General features: G+C 37.0%; 1 pseudogene across 1 annotated transcript; it reads left to right on the plus strand.

Annotated features, from left to right (window-relative positions):
- Positions 1 to 343: 343 nt before the first annotated feature.
- Positions 344 to 4,758, plus strand: LOC102831254 (annotated as a pseudogene). The gene is made up of 2 exons (XR_438746.1): positions 344 to 397; positions 4,229 to 4,758. The product of XR_438746.1 is annotated as an elongation factor 1-beta-like (transcript).
- Positions 4,759 to 18,046: the final 13,288 nt, after the last annotated feature.

The raw sequence follows: 18,046 nt of genomic DNA on the forward strand, positions 1-18,046 counted from the left end.
ACATGAACTTTTTGAATCCCCCTCATAGATTTAAAGAAGGAGCAGGAATGTATATCACATACTGTGTGTATTAATAACATTAAAAACAATGAATAAATAAAAGAGGACATTTACATTATGATGTTACATGACAGTAAATCAATAGAGAGTAATGTAGTTAAAAGCAAATTATCTAGAAATATATGACTAAATATAAAAAATAGTGTTGAGCTAAAAAAAGTAAACTGGTGTTTCATTTATCATAAGATGTCTGTATTGTTAAAACACATGTAAAGCAATAGTATATGAGAATGAGTAAAAAATTATCTGCACTTTGGTTATATTAAAACACACACCCATGTCCATGGTTGACAACAACACTGAGTGTGCATATGAATTAATTGTATTGAATGGACAGGTGACAATGGATTGACAGGTGACAGCTGATTATGTGGCAAATCATTTGCAAATCAGCCATGGTCTTGCCTATGAAATAATCTATGACATACATGGGTTTCAAAAAGTTTGTGCAAGATGTGTACACAAACAACTCATGGAAAAGTATAAACAGAAGTGTTTGGACATCTACAAAAAAAATTTGGGCAGATATCCGAAGAAAATGCTTAAGCCTAAATTTTAGATTCAGTGCAGAGGACTGCTATCCAATGGTGTTGTTATCTTCATTTTGTGATGTGAAAGCATCCTCCCTGTAGTCCTGATCTTGCTCCATTGGACTTTCACCTGTTTGGTCCCCTGAAGGCAGCCCTTCAAGGACAAAGATTCATCTTTGATGAAGCGAAGACAGTGGTGCATTCATGGCTTGCCGCTTTGCCTAAAACATGTTTGTATAAGGGAATAAATACAAAACCATGTTGACAGATGGACGAAGTATATTGAAAAGCAAGTAGAATATGTTTTAAAAAAATGGTGTATTTGTCTTTTCTAGAAATTGATTAAAATAAATTTGACAGTCAGAGTGTGGATAATTTTTGACTCAACCTCCTACAATGTTTAGGGATACATATTACATTGCACTATATTGACAAGCTGTTGTTCAACCTTTTTTAGCTTAAAAAAAGCATAAGTCCAAGATATGAGAGGACTTCAAAAAAGTTCTTGGAAAAATTCCATTATCTTTTAATTCCATTTTCCATGAACTTTTTGAAGCCCTTGGTATAATTAATATCTTGAATGAATAAAACACAAAAGAGAAGAAATTAAAGTTGTCGATGACTTCATTTTTCTTGTATCAACAATTAATGTCTTAGGAAATAGCTTTCAAGACATCAAGCAATCTATTGTATCACACAAATCTGCTGCAAATAAAAAAAATTGTCACTCTGATGACTAGGGTGCATCTAATTAATCATGGTCTTTTTACTCACCTCCTATGCACATGAAAGGGAAAAAGAAAAACAGAAGAATTAATGAAAACTATTGAGTATAGTTTGGATTGCCAGAAGAAATTAGTTTTAGAAAAAATCCAACCAGAATATTCCTTAGAAGTGAGAATGGCAAGACTTCAATTCACTTGCTTTGAACATGTCATCAGGAAATCATGTGATGTCATGTTTCATACAAAAATGAGGAAACCCCTGTGAGATGGAATGGCACAGTAATTGAACAGTGAACTCAAACATGGAATCATGAAATGGTGCAGACGGGACAATGTTTTGTTTTATCATTCCAAAGGTCACCATGCATTGAAGTTCATTTGATGATTACTAAGGACAACAGCAACAATAAACAAGGATACAATCATAATGTTATGCTACCTTATTTTCACTGACTGCTGCTCCAAACCGATTCTGTAAGGTTATTAATCCTTCTGTATTTCATCTGCTATCTCATAGATAGTAAAAAATTTCTCTCATTTAATACCAAAAAATATTTTTTCTCTCTATACCAGCTATCAGTTTCTTGTATTTTTCCAGATGATTTCATTACGTATATGCAAATATATATTATTCCCTCCTCCTTTGTAGTAATGAAAACATACTATACTATCCACTCTCTTCTTCTCCTTTCTCTTTAAAACTTGCACAAAATATCTGAACTTTTTCAGATGAATACATAAAGTTCTCACTTATTTTAAAGTAATATAGTATCCATCCCAGAATCTTGGTGTGGCACTGTAGGATAAGCACTGGATCACAAGGTCAGTTTGGATCACAAGGTTGGTGGTTCAAATTCACCAACCGCTCCTCAGAAAACCTTTACAGGGTCACTGTGAGTTGGAACCTACTTGACAGCACTTAACAACAGCAACAAGTATCCATCCCATTTTATGGATGTACTATTATTTATTCAGTCTGCTACTGGTGAACAACAGTTGTAATATTGGAGTTAATAATGCTAGTTGTATCTATTTATTCACATAAGAGAAGTTACCTGAGGTATAAATTCCTATACTTGGAATTACTTGATCCCAAAGTATGTACATATGTATTTTGATCTTTGTTGCCAAATCACACTGCCTGCTTTTGAACCTACTTACCAACAGAGTGTGCTATTCAACTTTTTAAATCTTTGTCAGTATAATAGATCAAAATTGTTATTTTAATTGAACTTTCAATTTGTTATTATGTTGTTGTTGTGAAGTGCCGTTGAGTCGGTTCCAACCCATAGCGACCCTTTATAGGGTTTCCAAGGAGCAGCTGTTGAGCTTGAACCACCAACCTTGCAGTTCAAATGACTTTGCAATCTGGCACATTAACCCACAGTGCCACACCAGGATTCTCTGTTATTATGAGTGAAGTTGAAAATTACTATTTTCTTTAATGGAACTTTGTCTTTGCAAATCCTTACTTATCTATCTACTGGGTATTTGGCCTTAACTACTAGTTAACTCCACTGACTAACTGTAGATAATTAAATAATAATAAAATTATATATTAAAATTAATCACATAATAGTTAACTGTAAAAACAATAGTTTTGATGATATGCCAGCGAGGCACAGTTCTAAGAACTAAACATAAATTTGTTGTTGTTAAGTGCCATTGAGTCAGTTCCAGCTCATAACAGCCCTGTATAGGGTTTCTGAGGAGTGATTGGGTGAGTTTGAACTGCCAACCTTGTGGTTCAAACTGACCTTACAGTTCAGCACATTAACCCACAGTGCCACATCAGGACTCCTAAGCATAAATTATTGTTGTTTTTGTTAAGTGCTGTCGAGTCAGTTCTGACCCATGGTGACCCTGCATAGAGTTTCCAAGGAGTGGCTTGTGAGTTTGAACTGCTGACCCTTGTGGGTTCAAACCGATCTTACAGTTCAGCACATTAACTCACAGTGCCACAACAGGACTCCATTAATTAAGACCTACTTAATTTTCAGCAACAATCCTATGAAGCACTAAGTTGTTCACAGTGTCACTCCCATTGTCATTGGCAAACCAGGACTGGATCCCTAGCAGTGTGGCTCAAGAAGCTATACTCTGGACGTAGTTATATGAGGGTGAGCCAGAAACCAGCTGCACTCTGGCTGTAGAATTTATTTTAATAAACTTTTAGTAAAGACAAATACATAATTTTCCCACATAATCTCCTTGCTTTTCAATATACTTTGTCCATATAATATCCTTGCTTTTCAATATACTTTGTTCATCTGTCAATAAGCTTTCATATTCCCTTATTAAAAAAGGTTTTAGGCTGAGCTTCAAGCTACAAATGTACTACTGTTTTTATTTCTTCATCAAAGATGAGTCTTTGCAGAGCCATTGCCATGCTGCAATGAGTTTCGATAACGGGTTAAGACTGAGGAATTCGCACTGACCACCTAAGACAGGCAACGTCCCTTAAACAAATAATAAATAAGGGGGAATCTGATGCAGACTGTGCAGACCCGGTCAGGAGTTCAAGACCCTGTGGGCCCAAGCATTGCTGACCATCCAAACCATAGGCTCTGAGGATCAGACTTTAGCCACCTAGTACACATAGCAAAATGTCCCTTATCTGATTATTCAGTTATGCTGGTTAGTAATTCCATACATGAGCCCTGGATACCCACAGATAAATGTAAAACCCTTCCCTAAAAGCCGAGAATGTAAATTCCAAAAAGGCAAAGTCCCCCCAGCCCCCCCCCCAAAAAAAAAGGCTAAAAAGGATAGAGAGAAACTCTGTTAACTGTTGTAATGTGGAGGGGATTATAATCAGTGTAATGAAACAAGGTATATGAATATTTGAATGTGAAACCGATGATGTGCCCTGAAAACTTTCACTCAATCCACAATAAAAACCTTAAAAAAAAGGAAAAGGCCAGCTTGCCAGGAGTGAAGAAAGCTTTGGGCAAGTATGGGCCCTCTAATGTGGAAGACATGACAGGAAGTGGAGCTGCAGACAGTAAGGATGATGATGATATAGATCTCTTTGGATCTGATGATGATGAGAAAAGTGAAGAAGCAAAGAGACTAAGAGAAGATCACCTTGCACAATACGAGTCAAAGAAAGCCAAAAAGCCTGCGCTTGTTGCCAAGTCTTCCATCTTACTTGATGTGAAACCTTGGGATGCTGAGACAGACATGGCCAAATTGGAAGAGTGCGTTAGAAGCATTCAAGCAGACGGCTTGGTCTGGGGCTTTTCTAAGCTCGTTCCAGTGGGATATGGAATTAAAAAAACTTCAAATACAGTGTGTGGTTGAAGATGATAAAGTTGGCACAGATATGCTGGAGGAACAGATCACTGCTTTTGAAGACTATGTGCAGTCCATGGATGTGACTGCTTTCAATAAGATTTAAAATTCATTCTGAATGGTTGCATTTAAATAAAATTTTGAAAGATAAAAAAAAAATAATAATAGAAAATTTCCAAGAATTTTCTGAAGCCCTCATATAAGGTCTCCATGAGTTACAGCCACTGGACAACAACAAATAACAATTATTGCCTGAGCAAACTAAGAAACAAGAGTAGTGTATATAGTACATTTCATTTGTGCAAAACCAACAATGATTTTTAAATCTATGTGTAATTGTGAGTCTGGAGAGAAATATAATGAAAGTATGCATCAAATTGGAGGCAAAGGGGGATAGGACAGAAGAGAAGGAGAATAGTGTAAGATGATAGGAAATTATGCTAATAAATAAATAAATAATACAAATTGGAAGACCAATAAAAAATGAACTGAGCCTATATAGAAAGAACTCTTCCATATATGATAATGTGTGTATGTGGGGGGTGGGGGTGGGGTGGCCAGAGGGGATAAAGAAATAAGAAAAATATCACAATATATGGGAATCTACTAACTTGCAGTAATGTTAGTAGACATTTATTTACTAATAATGATCTATGTCATATGATATTACATATGATGATTCCACAAAAAAAGCTTAAGTCAAGAAGCATGGAAGGATTGAGGGTAGTTATGAAACAATGAGACACAGACAATATTGAATCTGTGAAAATGTAGCATTGTATGGAGTATGATTGAGTTTTGGCAATAAAACAAAAATAAATCCCTGGTATAGCTGAATATATTTGCATGTATATTAGCAAAATATTAAAATTGATTGCCTGAGGGTAGTGACATTGAATGATGATATTGAGGCCTAAGTGGGAAATAATTAGTGTTGCCTTTTATACATGTTTTTACTGTATTATTCCATTTGTTATTAGAAGCATAGAATACTGGTACAGTGTTTTAAAAAATGGAATATAGGTTTTTTGCAACTATTAGTCTCCCTGTGTGGAGGATAAAAGAGTCAAGAAAACTGAAGATGCATGGAAACAAATAGTCCAATGGACCATACAAACATTAGTCTCCATGTCACTGAGACTAAAAGAACGAGATGATTCCTTGCTACCACAACAAACTACTCTGAAAGGGTTCACACTAAAAGTTGCTGTATAGAGTAGTAGGAAAATGTGAAACAAAACTCAAAACCATAAAAAGACTAGGCTCTGGTCAGCTAGAGACTTGTGCAGCCCCTGAGACTATGGGCCTTCATCTCCCTTCAGTTCTGTAACTGAACTCTTCCGCATGGCTCCACTTCAGACAAACCATAACCAGGTCTATAAGGGGAACAATAATACTAGTGAGATCTGCACACCTTAGAAGAATCAACCATTTAAGATCAATAAGGAGCATTTTCTCAAGGAAAAAGTTCACAAGTGTTAAGAAAGAGGGGGGAATGGAAATAGGAAACACAGAGGAAGTGAAATAAATAATTTTACGTGGAGGGGATTTCAATCAATAAGATTAAATGAAATGTGTATGAATTGTTGAACGTAAAACTGATGATCTGCTTTGTAAATCTTTACCCAGTTCACAATAAAAAGTTTTTAAAAAGAATAGAAAAAAAGGAATCAACAATTTGAAAGTTCAGAAGTGTTAGGAGCGAAGGAAGAATGGGAACAGGAAACCCAGGGAGGTGGTGGGATAACATTGTGGAGATTGTAATCAATGATATGAAACAAAATGAGTTTGAATTATTGAATGGAAAACTAATCTGCTTTACAAATTTTCACCCAATTCATAATAAAACATTAAAAAAAAAAAAAAAAAAAAGATGAGTCTTTGTTCTCAAAGGACTGCTTTCAGGAGACCAAACAGGTGAAAGTCCAAAGGAGCAAGATCAGGACTATGGGAGGATGCTTTCACACCTCAAAATGAAGTTTTTGCCATGTCAACAGTGTGGACAGAGGTTTACTGACATGCATTGTCAAGCAAATTACAATGCCCTTGGATAGTACTCCTTTGTGCTGAATCTGAAGTTTAGTCTTCAGCTCTTCAGTGAGTATGTCACCGTAAGGAGCACTGTTGATTGCTGAATCCTTTCCCTGGTAGTATTCTGATACTGGCACTTAAAATCCCAGAAAAATGTAAGCAGCTAATAGTTGACTTTTTGACTTTTTCTTGGTCGGCAACTGAGGATGTTTCCATTCCATACTCTACTATTCACTCTCAGGCTTGTAGTGATGAATCCATGTCTCATCACCAGTAATGATTTTTTTCTAAGAAACTTTAACCTTCCTTCTAGTATCGGTCCGAATTTTGTTTGCAGACTTCTGTTTGTGTTCTTCTGTGAGTTGTTTCACACAAACTTTTTGAAACCCATGTCTATTGTGGATGATTTCAAAGACAGGACCATGGCTGATTTGCAAATGATTTGCCACATAATTCACTGTCGTGTATCTATTTGTCAGAATCATTTCACATGCATGCTCAATGTTGTAATCAGCCATGGATGGGAAAAAGAAGAAGACCCTCAACAAGATTTATTGACAATGTCAACAACAATGGGTTCAAAGAACAATTTTGAGGATGCACAGGACTGTGCAGTGTTTCATTCTGTTGTGCAATGGTTGCTATGAGTTGGAACTAACTCAATGGCACCTAACAACAATAACAAGGATTAGATGATATTACTAATTATATTTAATGATTTAAATTATTGATTTAAAATATTCAAATGCCATAATTTGAATACTTCATTTATTTTTCTCATTTATTTGAAATGCCACTTGCAAAATTAATAACACCAACCATTCCTTTGCCTGCATACTCTACTACTTTTCATCTGGGTTTGATAATTCATTGCAATGGCCACACAGAACTCAGACAATTTATTTTAAAAATATATGGTTTATTAGTGAAGTAACAATTCAGGGTCAGAAATGCATAAGGCACAGTTGTTCCAGTCAAAACAGGCTTTTCTAAGCCATTCCCATAGGAAGGTTTCTCTTTGCCTCATCAATGTTACAAAGCTCTTTTAGCTCTGCTGGTAAATGCCCACAGGACACAACACTTCACTAAAGGCCTCAGCCAAGAAGGCTATTGGCTCTAGCTCTGTAGGTCAGCAAACCTAGTTCCTGCTATTAAGTACCTGGAAATATCATGTTATGTGAGCATGCCACCTGCCTGTATTCATTCAGCTTTATTTGCTTCATGGGCTGGGAAGATCACCACTCTGTCTTGTGTCCTTATTCTTGGTTTTGCTGTTGCTGCTTATATACCACTTCTCCAGGGTCTCAGCTTTCTGTCCCTAGGTTGAGGTGGTTCAATGCACATGAATCTCAGGGTTCAAGGACATACTCTACTCCTGTTTCTTCTTCTTTGATGGTAGTGAGATTACTCCTTCCTGCTTCTGAGATGGCTCATTTTATACACAGTAGTATTCTGTGTTTTTATAAACACACTTACCTCTGTTAACCACTCACAACTAAATCACATAATCCTATCAGCATCTTCTCCCAGTCTCTGACCCAGGCCCGTAAGAAAAAGTTATGGCTGGGATTTACAAAGCGTAAGATAAGAAAATACATACTAAATCATTTTCTACACCACACCACTTATATCCTATATCAAATGTCTGCATATATTTGGGTCTATTTCTGAGATTTCTATTCTGTTTTATTGATCTGTCTATATCAATACTTGAGGTCATTTAAGCAAATGGCAAAAATGTGTTTCCTGGCTTTCTTGTGGTTGCAGATTTGTATGCCAATCAATTGCAAGTGAAAGTGGCACGAGCCATTTCTAGACTTAAGTATTAAATTGTCATTTTGAGATCACTTAAGAGATATTTACATTTTGGCATAGCAACCAAAAATGTTTCAGATGATACTTATTTTGCCTTCGTGGTTCTTTGTCTAAGTGAGAAGAAGAGCCTCCTTGAGAACTCATGAAAAAATACAGTCTAAACAAGGAATAAACCTCTGAATTTAAATCTCTAGGAGTTGCTAATGTGCAAAGTTGCTAATCAAGAAATTGGCAGTTCAAATCTATTCAGAGGTATCTTAGAATAAAGGTCTGGTAATCTGGAGTCCTGGTGTGGCACTGTGGGTTAATGCGCCAGACTGCAAAGCCGTTTGAACCACAAGGTCAGCAGTTCAAGTTCTCCAGCCACTCCTCAGAAACTCTATCCAAGGTAGTTACGGGTTGGAACTAACTTGATGGCACTTAACAACAACAATCTACTTCCGATGGCAATCTACTTCAGCCAGTGGAATGCTTATGGATCACAGTTGTATTCTAACATGCATGAGTTACAATGAGTCAGAATAGACTCAATGGCAACTTTTTTGTTTTTATTTAAACTTCTAAGAAGTTGGGTGGTTTGTTGCTGGGTTTGTTGCATAATCACTATACAACATGATAGAGTCTCTCTTGACTAATATATTGTTGTTGTTAGGTGCTGTTGAGTTGATTCCCACTCTAGTGACCCTGTACAGGTTTTATGAGGAGCAGTCAGTGGGTTTGAACCACTGACCTTGTTTTTCACAGTCCAGTGCTTATCCTACAGTGCCACACCAGGATTAATACATTATGAAATCAAAAATCAAACCAGATGCTGTTAAGTCAGTTCTAATGCATGGCAACCCTATGTGCTACAGATCAAAATCTACATACAGCCTTCAGCATGGATTGCACCTCAACGTAAAGAAAACAAAATTTCTCATCACTGGATGAATAAATAACATCATGCATGATAAAGGAAGAAAATATTGAAGTTGTCAAAGACTTCATTTTGCTTGGATTCACTATCTACATTCATGGAAACAGCAGCCAAGAAATCAAATAATGTATTGAACCAAGCAAATCTGCTGCACAAGACCTCTTTAAAAGTATTCAAGAGTAAAGATGTCAGTTTGAGGACTAAGGTGGCCTGACCCAAGCCATGGTATTTTCAATAGCTTTATATGCATGTGAAAATTAGACAATGAATAAGGAAGACTACAGAAGAATTGATGCATTTGAGTATGGTCTTGGAGAAGAATAATTAAAGTACCATGGACTGCTAGAAGAATAAGCAACATTATGTTGAAAGAAGTACAACCAGAATGCTCCTTAGAAGTCAGGATGCTGAAACTTCATCTCTAATACTTTAGACATATTATCAGGAGGGACCAGTCCCTGGAGAAGGACATCATGCTTCATAAAGTGGAAGGTCAGGGAACAAGAGGAAGACCTCCAATGAGATGGATTGTCATAGTAGCAGCAGCAATGGGCTCAAGTGTTAAAATGATGGTGAGGATGGCACAGGACCAAGATTATGTTGCGCACCTTGGTCCTCTTTAACACTTTAAAGAGGTCTTGTGAAGCAGATCTACCTAATGCAAAACATCATTTGATTTCTTGCCTAGTGCTTCCATGAATATTGATTGTTGATGCATGCAAAATGAAATCTTTGACATCAATCTTTTCTCCATTTATCATGTTGTTATTTATTGATCAAGTTGTGAGTTTTGATCTTCATCAGGATTTTAAGTCCTGTTCACCCTCAGCAAGCACTATGTGTCATCTGCATATTGCAGTTTGTTGATGAGTTTTCCTCCAATTCTGATGCTGTGTTCTTCTTCATATAATTCAACTTCTTAAACTATTTGCTCAGTGTACAGATTGAAAAATTGGTTGAAAGGATGCAACCCTGGCACACATCTCTCCTGACTATAAATCATTCTTCTTGTTCTATTCTAACAACTGCCTCTTGATTTGTGTACAGATTGCTCATGAGCACAATGAAGTGTTCTGGAACACACATTCTTTCTAATAGTATATATAATTTGTCATGATCCACACAGTCAAAAGCCTTTACATAGTCAATAAAGCACAAGTAAACATCTATCAAGTTATCTCTGCTTTTGACCAAGATCTATCTGGCCTCAGCAATGATATGCCTAATTCTACATCCTCTTCTGAATCCAGCTTGAATTTCTGGCAATTCCCCTTTTTATTTATTTTTTTATTGTGGATTGAGTGAAAGTTTACAGGGCAGATCATCAGTTTTATATACAACAAATCATACACCATGTTTCATTACAATGATTATAATTCCCTCCATCAGTTAACAATATTTCTCTCTATTCCCTTTAGCTTAAAAAAACAAAAACAAAACAAAAAAAAAAACACAAAACACTAATGTAAAAATAATTTACACCTCCAAAGGGCACGTTCTGCAAGTCTGCCTCCTAGACACCAACCCTTAATCCCTGGCTTCCCATGAATCCAGAGTCCTCAGATGCTCCCCTGTCTCCATGATCCCATCTCTGCCTCTATCTCTGGTGTTGTTGCTTCTCTGGATAAGGTCCTGCATTCTGCTTGTGCTGTTCTCCCTTGATGAACTTAGGATCCTCTGTTTCTGGGCTGGATGATTAACCACTACCCTGTTTTTGTTACAAAACACCTTTACAATTGTGATATTCGCAATTGTCATGATAACAATTATTCACTATTGAATCATACGAATCTTATCCCCATCTCTTTTCACCAGACCCATCTAGACAAGATGAAAACTATTCAGTGGGGAGTCTTTCTTTTCCCATACACTCTTAAACTAAACTCCCTCTTGAGACCTTGTAAGCCAGTCACATTGTGCCTTTATCATACCCTCATTTTAGGTAGCCAATGTCTAAATTGTCCATCCCTATCTACCCTGTGTACAGAGGCGATAGCATTGATACTTGATGTGAAGATTCCTTCCCTCTCTGTTGGTATTTAGAGTTGCTACTTCCATGAGTAGTCATGATTTATTTGTCTTTTCTATAAGTGTGGTGCTGTGGGTTAATGCGCAACTGGGCAAGTTGTAGAGCCCCTTTTAGGTATTTCAATCAGTTATAGGTTGAAGATGGGCTTACAAATTTTCTGTAATCATGTTTCCCAACATTCCTTTCTATCCCACTTAAGGGTCTATTTTATAACAGTAGGCAAGGGAAACCAATATTCATAAGACAGTCAAGCATTTTAGTATTATTTCCCCTCTTCAAACTATGCTTAGATCCCTGTATCACAAAGTCCTGTTGTTCCAAGTTTGAGAATGTATCACTATTTACCTCTGTCCCACTAGGCAATGCAAATGTTTTTCAGTGTTCCCCTATCTGTCTTGTTCTTCTACCTCCTCCCCCTTCTTGTATTGCCCTTCCCAACACCCAAACTAGACCTCGCACCCCAACCCCACTATTGTGGTTACCTTATATTTCACTAACTCTTCCCTCTATTTAAGGTAGTCTATTTTATCCCATATTCTACCTGACCTTCTCACCATCTGGATCTCTGTTCCTCTGTGTTTACCTTCTTTTACATTGTAATTGTTTTATTCATAGACTGACCTCCCAGATCCTCTGTTCTTATCATTTTATTCTGTTCTTGACATTTCCATTTGTCAATTTAGTTCAGGGTAATGCTGCCACGTACACCTTTCATTGGTTGTTGTCTGTTCTTTTTGGTTCTCAGTCCACAGAACTTCCTTTAGGGTGTTTTTCATAGCAGGGTTGACTTTGGCAAAACCCCTTAGCTTCTGTTTATCCTGAAATGTTTTGATTACACCATTATATTTGATTGACAGCTTTTCTGGGTAGAGGATTCTTGGTTGTCAGTTTTTTTTCTTGCAGGGTTTTATATTTGTCTCCCCATTGCCTTCTCGTCTGCACGGTTTCTGTTGAGAGATCCGAGCTTAATCTGATTTGCTTGCCTTTGTATGTTATACTTCTCTTTTTTCTAGCTGCTTTCAGTATTCTCTTCTTATCTTTGAATTTGGAGAGCTTGACTATTATATGTCTTGGTGATTTTCTTTTGGGGTCTATCCTTCCTGGGGTTCGTTGAACTCCTTGAATGCTTATATTTTCGCTTTTGGGGATGTTAGGGAAATTTTCTTCCAGAAGCTCTTCAAATATCTCCTCTGTGGACTGGTGTGATTTGTCCTATTCAGGAATGCTGGTAATTCTTAAGTTATTACTCTTCATGTTGTCCAACATGAATCTTAGGCCTTCTTCAGATTTTTTTTTATCCTCTTTTGTGCTTGCTCTTCTATCGGAGTAGTGTTGAGATATTTATCTTCTTGTTCATTAGTTCTGGGCTTCTATCTCTTCAATTTTACTCCTTTTTTCCTTTCAGTGTATTGTCCATTTCTGACATTCTATTATTAATCATTTTGACCTCTTTCTGTAGATTTTGAATTGTTTCCAATGTTGTATCTATCTTATTTGATTGTTCCTGTAGCACTTTCCTGAGTTCTGCCTTATTTTTCTCAACTCCATTATATAGTGTTTTGATACATTTTATAATCCGTTTTCTAAATTCCTTCTCAGGCATTTCCAAAGCCTGCCCATCTTCCGGTATGCAGTGTAGGTTTACTTCCAGCTCATTTGCCTCAGGCACTTTATCTTGTTTCTGGACATGTGCTGATATGGTCATCTGTTTCTGTTTTTTGGGCATATTCAGGAGTGTATTTTGGTATTTTTTATGCTTTCTGATTGCCTCCAGGTAGATGTAATCAGGATACGGGCTTCCCTTTTCACTCTTCTTCCTGAGAAATTTCAAGATGCCCCTGTTGGTTGTTGTGATGTAACTCAGGATTTAATTTTCAGCTTATTTCCTTTTTAGTCTGGCTTCCTGCTCCACAATCCTCATTTGAGGCCTTTATCCTAGTGATAAACAGTTTAGGGCTGGCTATGGCCATTTTGCACTGCCATTTGATAATAAGTGGAAACTGTCACTTTATATTTCAAGGAGATCTGTGTGCATGCGTAGTAAAACCCTCCGGGGGAGGGGGCGGGGTGTCCACGTGCTCAGGTACCCTCTCTAGTCACTAGAATGAGGTTCACAGATAGCAAGAGACCAATGTACAGGTACAAAAAAGAGAATGTCCACACTTTTATCCCCATGGTTCTGTCAAGTGTCCATGGCTGCTCTGATCCTTCCCCTGCTTGGTCTCTCCCAAGATGGCGGCTCCGGGAGCAGCTGAGTGTCTTGCATTATAAAGCAATGGATTCCTTTCTTCTGCTACAAATTCCCCTAGCTCTACACCTTCTAACTTTCTAAATATTCCTTTATATGTGATTCATAGTTCTGGCACCATCCCTAAGCCTGATTAGTCTGGTATTCTGTGTTGTTGCTGACAGAACTCCTCACTGCATATCTACCCTCTATGCCATCTTGTTTGTTCTCTCTGGCAATTCCCTTTTGGTGGACAGTTTCAACTTTTTTTGAATTATCTTCATCAAAATTTTACTTGGATGTGATTTTAATGATTTTGCTTGATTATTTCCACATTCCATTTTATCAGCTGTCTTTGGAATGGTCACAAATATGGATCTCTTATAATCAGTTCACCAGGTTGCTATATTCCAAATTTCTTAGCAAAGATGGACTGTATGCCTCCAGTGCTGTATCCGTTTATTGAATGATTTAAATCTGTATTCCATCAATTTCTGGAGTCTTATTTTTCATCAATGCCTTCAGTGAAGCTTGGATTTTTTCCTTCAGAACTATTGATTCTTATGCTACCTCTTGAAATGGTTGAATGTGGAGTATTCCTTTTTGCTGCAGTGATTCTGTGTATGCCTTCCATCTTCTTTTGATGGTTTCTGCATTATTCATTATTCTGTCCATAAAATCCTTCAATATTGTAAATTGAGCCTTGAATTCTTTCTTGTTCTTTCAGCTTGAGAAATTATGAATGTGTTCTTTCCTTTTGGTTTTCTAACTTTAGGTCTTTGTACATTTCATTATAGTACTTGACTTTGTCTTGTTGAGCTGCCCTTTGAAGTTTTCTGTTCAGCTCTTTTACTTTCTCATTTCTTCTATTTGCTTTAGCATCTAAGCAGGTTTGAGAATCTCTTCTGACTTTCATTTTGAGCTTTTCTTTCTTCCCTGTTTTTTAAAGGACTTGTTGCTTTCTTCCTGTGTGATGTTCTTGATGTCATCCCATAAATCTTTTGGTCTTTGGTCATTAGTGTCTCATGTATCAAATATGTTCTTGAGATGGTCTCTAAATTCAGGTGGGATATGTTAAAGGTCATATTTTGGTTCTTGTGGACTGACTTTACTTTTCTTAAGCTAAAACCTAAACTTACATACAGCAATGATAGTTTGTTCCACAGTCTGCCCTTGACCTTGTTTTGGCTGGTGATATTAAGCTTTTCCACCATCTCTTCCCACAAAGTTAGTCAGTTAGAATCCTGTATATTCCATGAGATGACGTCCTCATGTATAGTCACCTTTTATGTTGTTTTAAAAAGTTTTTGCAATAAATAAGTTATTGGTCCTGCAAAATTATATCATGTGATCTCCAGCTTCATTTCTATTACCAAGGCCATATTTTACAAGTACTGATCCTTCCTTTGTTCTCAACCTTTGCATTTTAATGCCCAGTAATTATCAATGCATCTTTATTGCATGTTTGCTCTCTCTCAGACTGAAGAAATAGATTGTTGTTGTTGTGTGCCATTGAGTCATTTCTGACTCATAAGGACCCTGTTTGGAGTTTTTGATAGTGGCTGGTGGGCTTGAACTTCTGCTCTTGTGATTATTGTGGTTAGCAGTCCAGTACTTCAATTTCATCATAACTGTTTTTTGTGGTTGATGCATAAACTTGAATAATGTTGTAATTAAGTGGTCTTTCTTATCGACATTTGGGTATTATCCTATCACAGAGAGCTTTTACTTCAAGTGAAGTCCTGAAATGTTCTTTTTGACAATTAATGCAGTGTCATTTGTCTTCAATTTTTCATTCCCAGCATTGTAAACTATATGAATGTCAATTCAAAATGGCTAATACCAGTCCATTTCAGGTCACTAATACCTGGGATACTGATAATTATAGGTTCCATTTCATTTTTGATAATTTCCAATTTTCCTAGATTCTTACTTTGTACACACTATGTTCCAATTATTAATTGATATTTGCAGCAGTATCTCCTTATTTTGAGTTGTGCCCCATCAGCAAATGCAGGTCCCAAATGCTTTGCTCCATTCCTGTTACTATGGTCAACTCTGCTTTGAGGAGGCTTCTTTTCCCTAGTTGATTTTGAGTGCCTTTCAACCTGACGGGCTCATCTTTTGGAACTATATCTAACAAAATTTTGCTGCTATTCATAATGAGTGAACTTAGTCACAAAAGTATAAATATTATATGAGACATTTATTGTAAAAAGTCAATAAATGGTTTTTATGCTAAAAGAAACATTCTTTGATGGTTACCAATTGGGGGATGGGAGGTGTATGACTCACTGACTAGAGGGTAGACACATGTTAAGTTGGATGTGGGAAGGCAATATACAACAAGGGTTGTTAGCAAAAAATGTTGGTTGCAGGGGAAGAATACAAATGTTAAAGGCAAACAGAGGTAAATACTCATATACACAGTCTTGCAATGATGGTAGATGCATGATGGACACTCAGTCTGAAGGGTTATAGGAAGGAGAGTGGGAGTATACCTACAGATGATATTTGTACCTGGGTTTTTACCTTTGTTGTAAATAAATCCATGAATGTGGTAGAGTATTTGGGGGTAGAGATATGAAAACTTCTTAGACATTATCAAACACCTTGAGGCAATGAGTCAGTGTGGCTGGGGGCTCAGAACTGTAGTCTTGGGGGTACCATGGAAATTTGGCAGAACAAAGTCCACAAAGACAGTGATTAACACCATAATTTGATGAGTAGAAAGTGGGATTTTAAAAGCTTATGAATGGTCTTCTAAGGTGTAACTATTGGTCTCTCACTATCTGGATGAAAGATGAGTGGTGAAAACTGAAGGTGCTTGGAAACTATCCAATGGACTAATAGACCATGTGAACATTGTTCTCCACAATCCTGAGACCACGAGAGCTAGATGGTGCCCAGTTACCATTGCCAACCACTCTGAAAGGAATCACATTAGAAGGTCCTGGATATAGTGTGAGAAAATGCGAAACAAAACTCAAAATAGTAAAAAAGACCAGGCTTACTCCTCAAATAGAGACATGTCATCCTTCAAGTATGTAACTGAACTCACGGCTGTGGCCCAGTTGTCAGCCAAGCAATTGTTGTTATCAAATATCATCAAGTCAGTTCTGACCCATATCAATGCTGTATAGGATTTCTGAGAAGCAGCTGGTGAGCTTGAACTGCTGACCTTGATGTTCAAGCTGACTTTACCCACAGCACCATATCAATACAAGATGGGTCTATAGAGGGATCAACAACACTAGTGAGGCACACACACCACAGAATGGTCAACCATTTGCGATACAAAGGAAACATTTACCCAATGACAAATTTCAGAAGGGTTAGAAAATGAGGAATGAAAGCAAGATACACAGGGAGGAAGTGGGTTAAGTGATGTTACATTGAAGGGATTGTAATCATTGAGATGAAACAAAGTGTATAATTTGTCACATGCAAAACTGATGATCTGCTCTGTAAAAACCTTCACTTTAGTCACAAACATTTTTTTTTTTTTTACAAAAATGGTCTAAAATAAAAATAGTCGGTCTAAAATAAAAATAGCCGTGAAGATAAAACACAAAATCTATGCCTCAAGGCCCACTAGAAGTATACAAAAAAAAAAAAAAAAAATTAGTTCTGAGCTCTTTGACCATTGACTAAATTAAGGCATACTTAATCAGTTATATGATTTGAAATGTCAGAAAGAATACACCAAACAATTGATACAATCTGATTAAAAGACAGCTTTTACATCATAGATAAGACACTGAAATACAAAAAATAATGTCCCTGCAGTAAAGATAGAACAAAATGTTTCATAAGGTATTTTTACATAAGCACTCTCAAAACAGGTAGAGGGAAGAGTTCAGTAATCACAACTTTACAAATTAGCACAGACAATGTGATTATATGTGTGTGTGTGTGTGTGTGTGTGTGTAGCTGTAATTGTTAAGTGCTGTTGAGTTGGTTCCAACCCATAGCAGCTCTGTATAGGGTTTCCGAGGAGTGACAGGTTAGTTTGAACCACCAACCTTGCATTTCAAACTGACGTTAAAGTTCAGCACATTAACCCACAGTGCCACACCAAGACAGGAGAGAGAGGGAAAGAGAGAGAGAGAGAGTCCTGGTGTGGCACAGCAGGATAATACACTGGACCTCAAGATCAGTTTGAACTGTAAAATCAGTGGTTCAAATTCATCAGTTGCTCCTGGGAAACCCTTTATAGGTGTGCTATGAGTTGGAACCCACTTGAAGGAACTTAACAACAACAAATATACATCAGTTCCAACTCATAGTGACCCATTATAGGGTTTCCAAGGAGCGACTTGATCCACCACTGACATTGTGCTTCAAACCAATCTTGCATTTATCCAACAGCTCCACACCAGGACTCCTACATAATGACAACAACAAAATATGTGTGTG

Source organism: Chrysochloris asiatica, unplaced genomic scaffold (assembly GCF_000296735.1).
Source record: "Chrysochloris asiatica unplaced genomic scaffold, ChrAsi1.0 scaffold00122, whole genome shotgun sequence".
NCBI lineage: Eukaryota > Metazoa > Chordata > Mammalia > Afrosoricida > Chrysochloridae > Chrysochloris > Chrysochloris asiatica.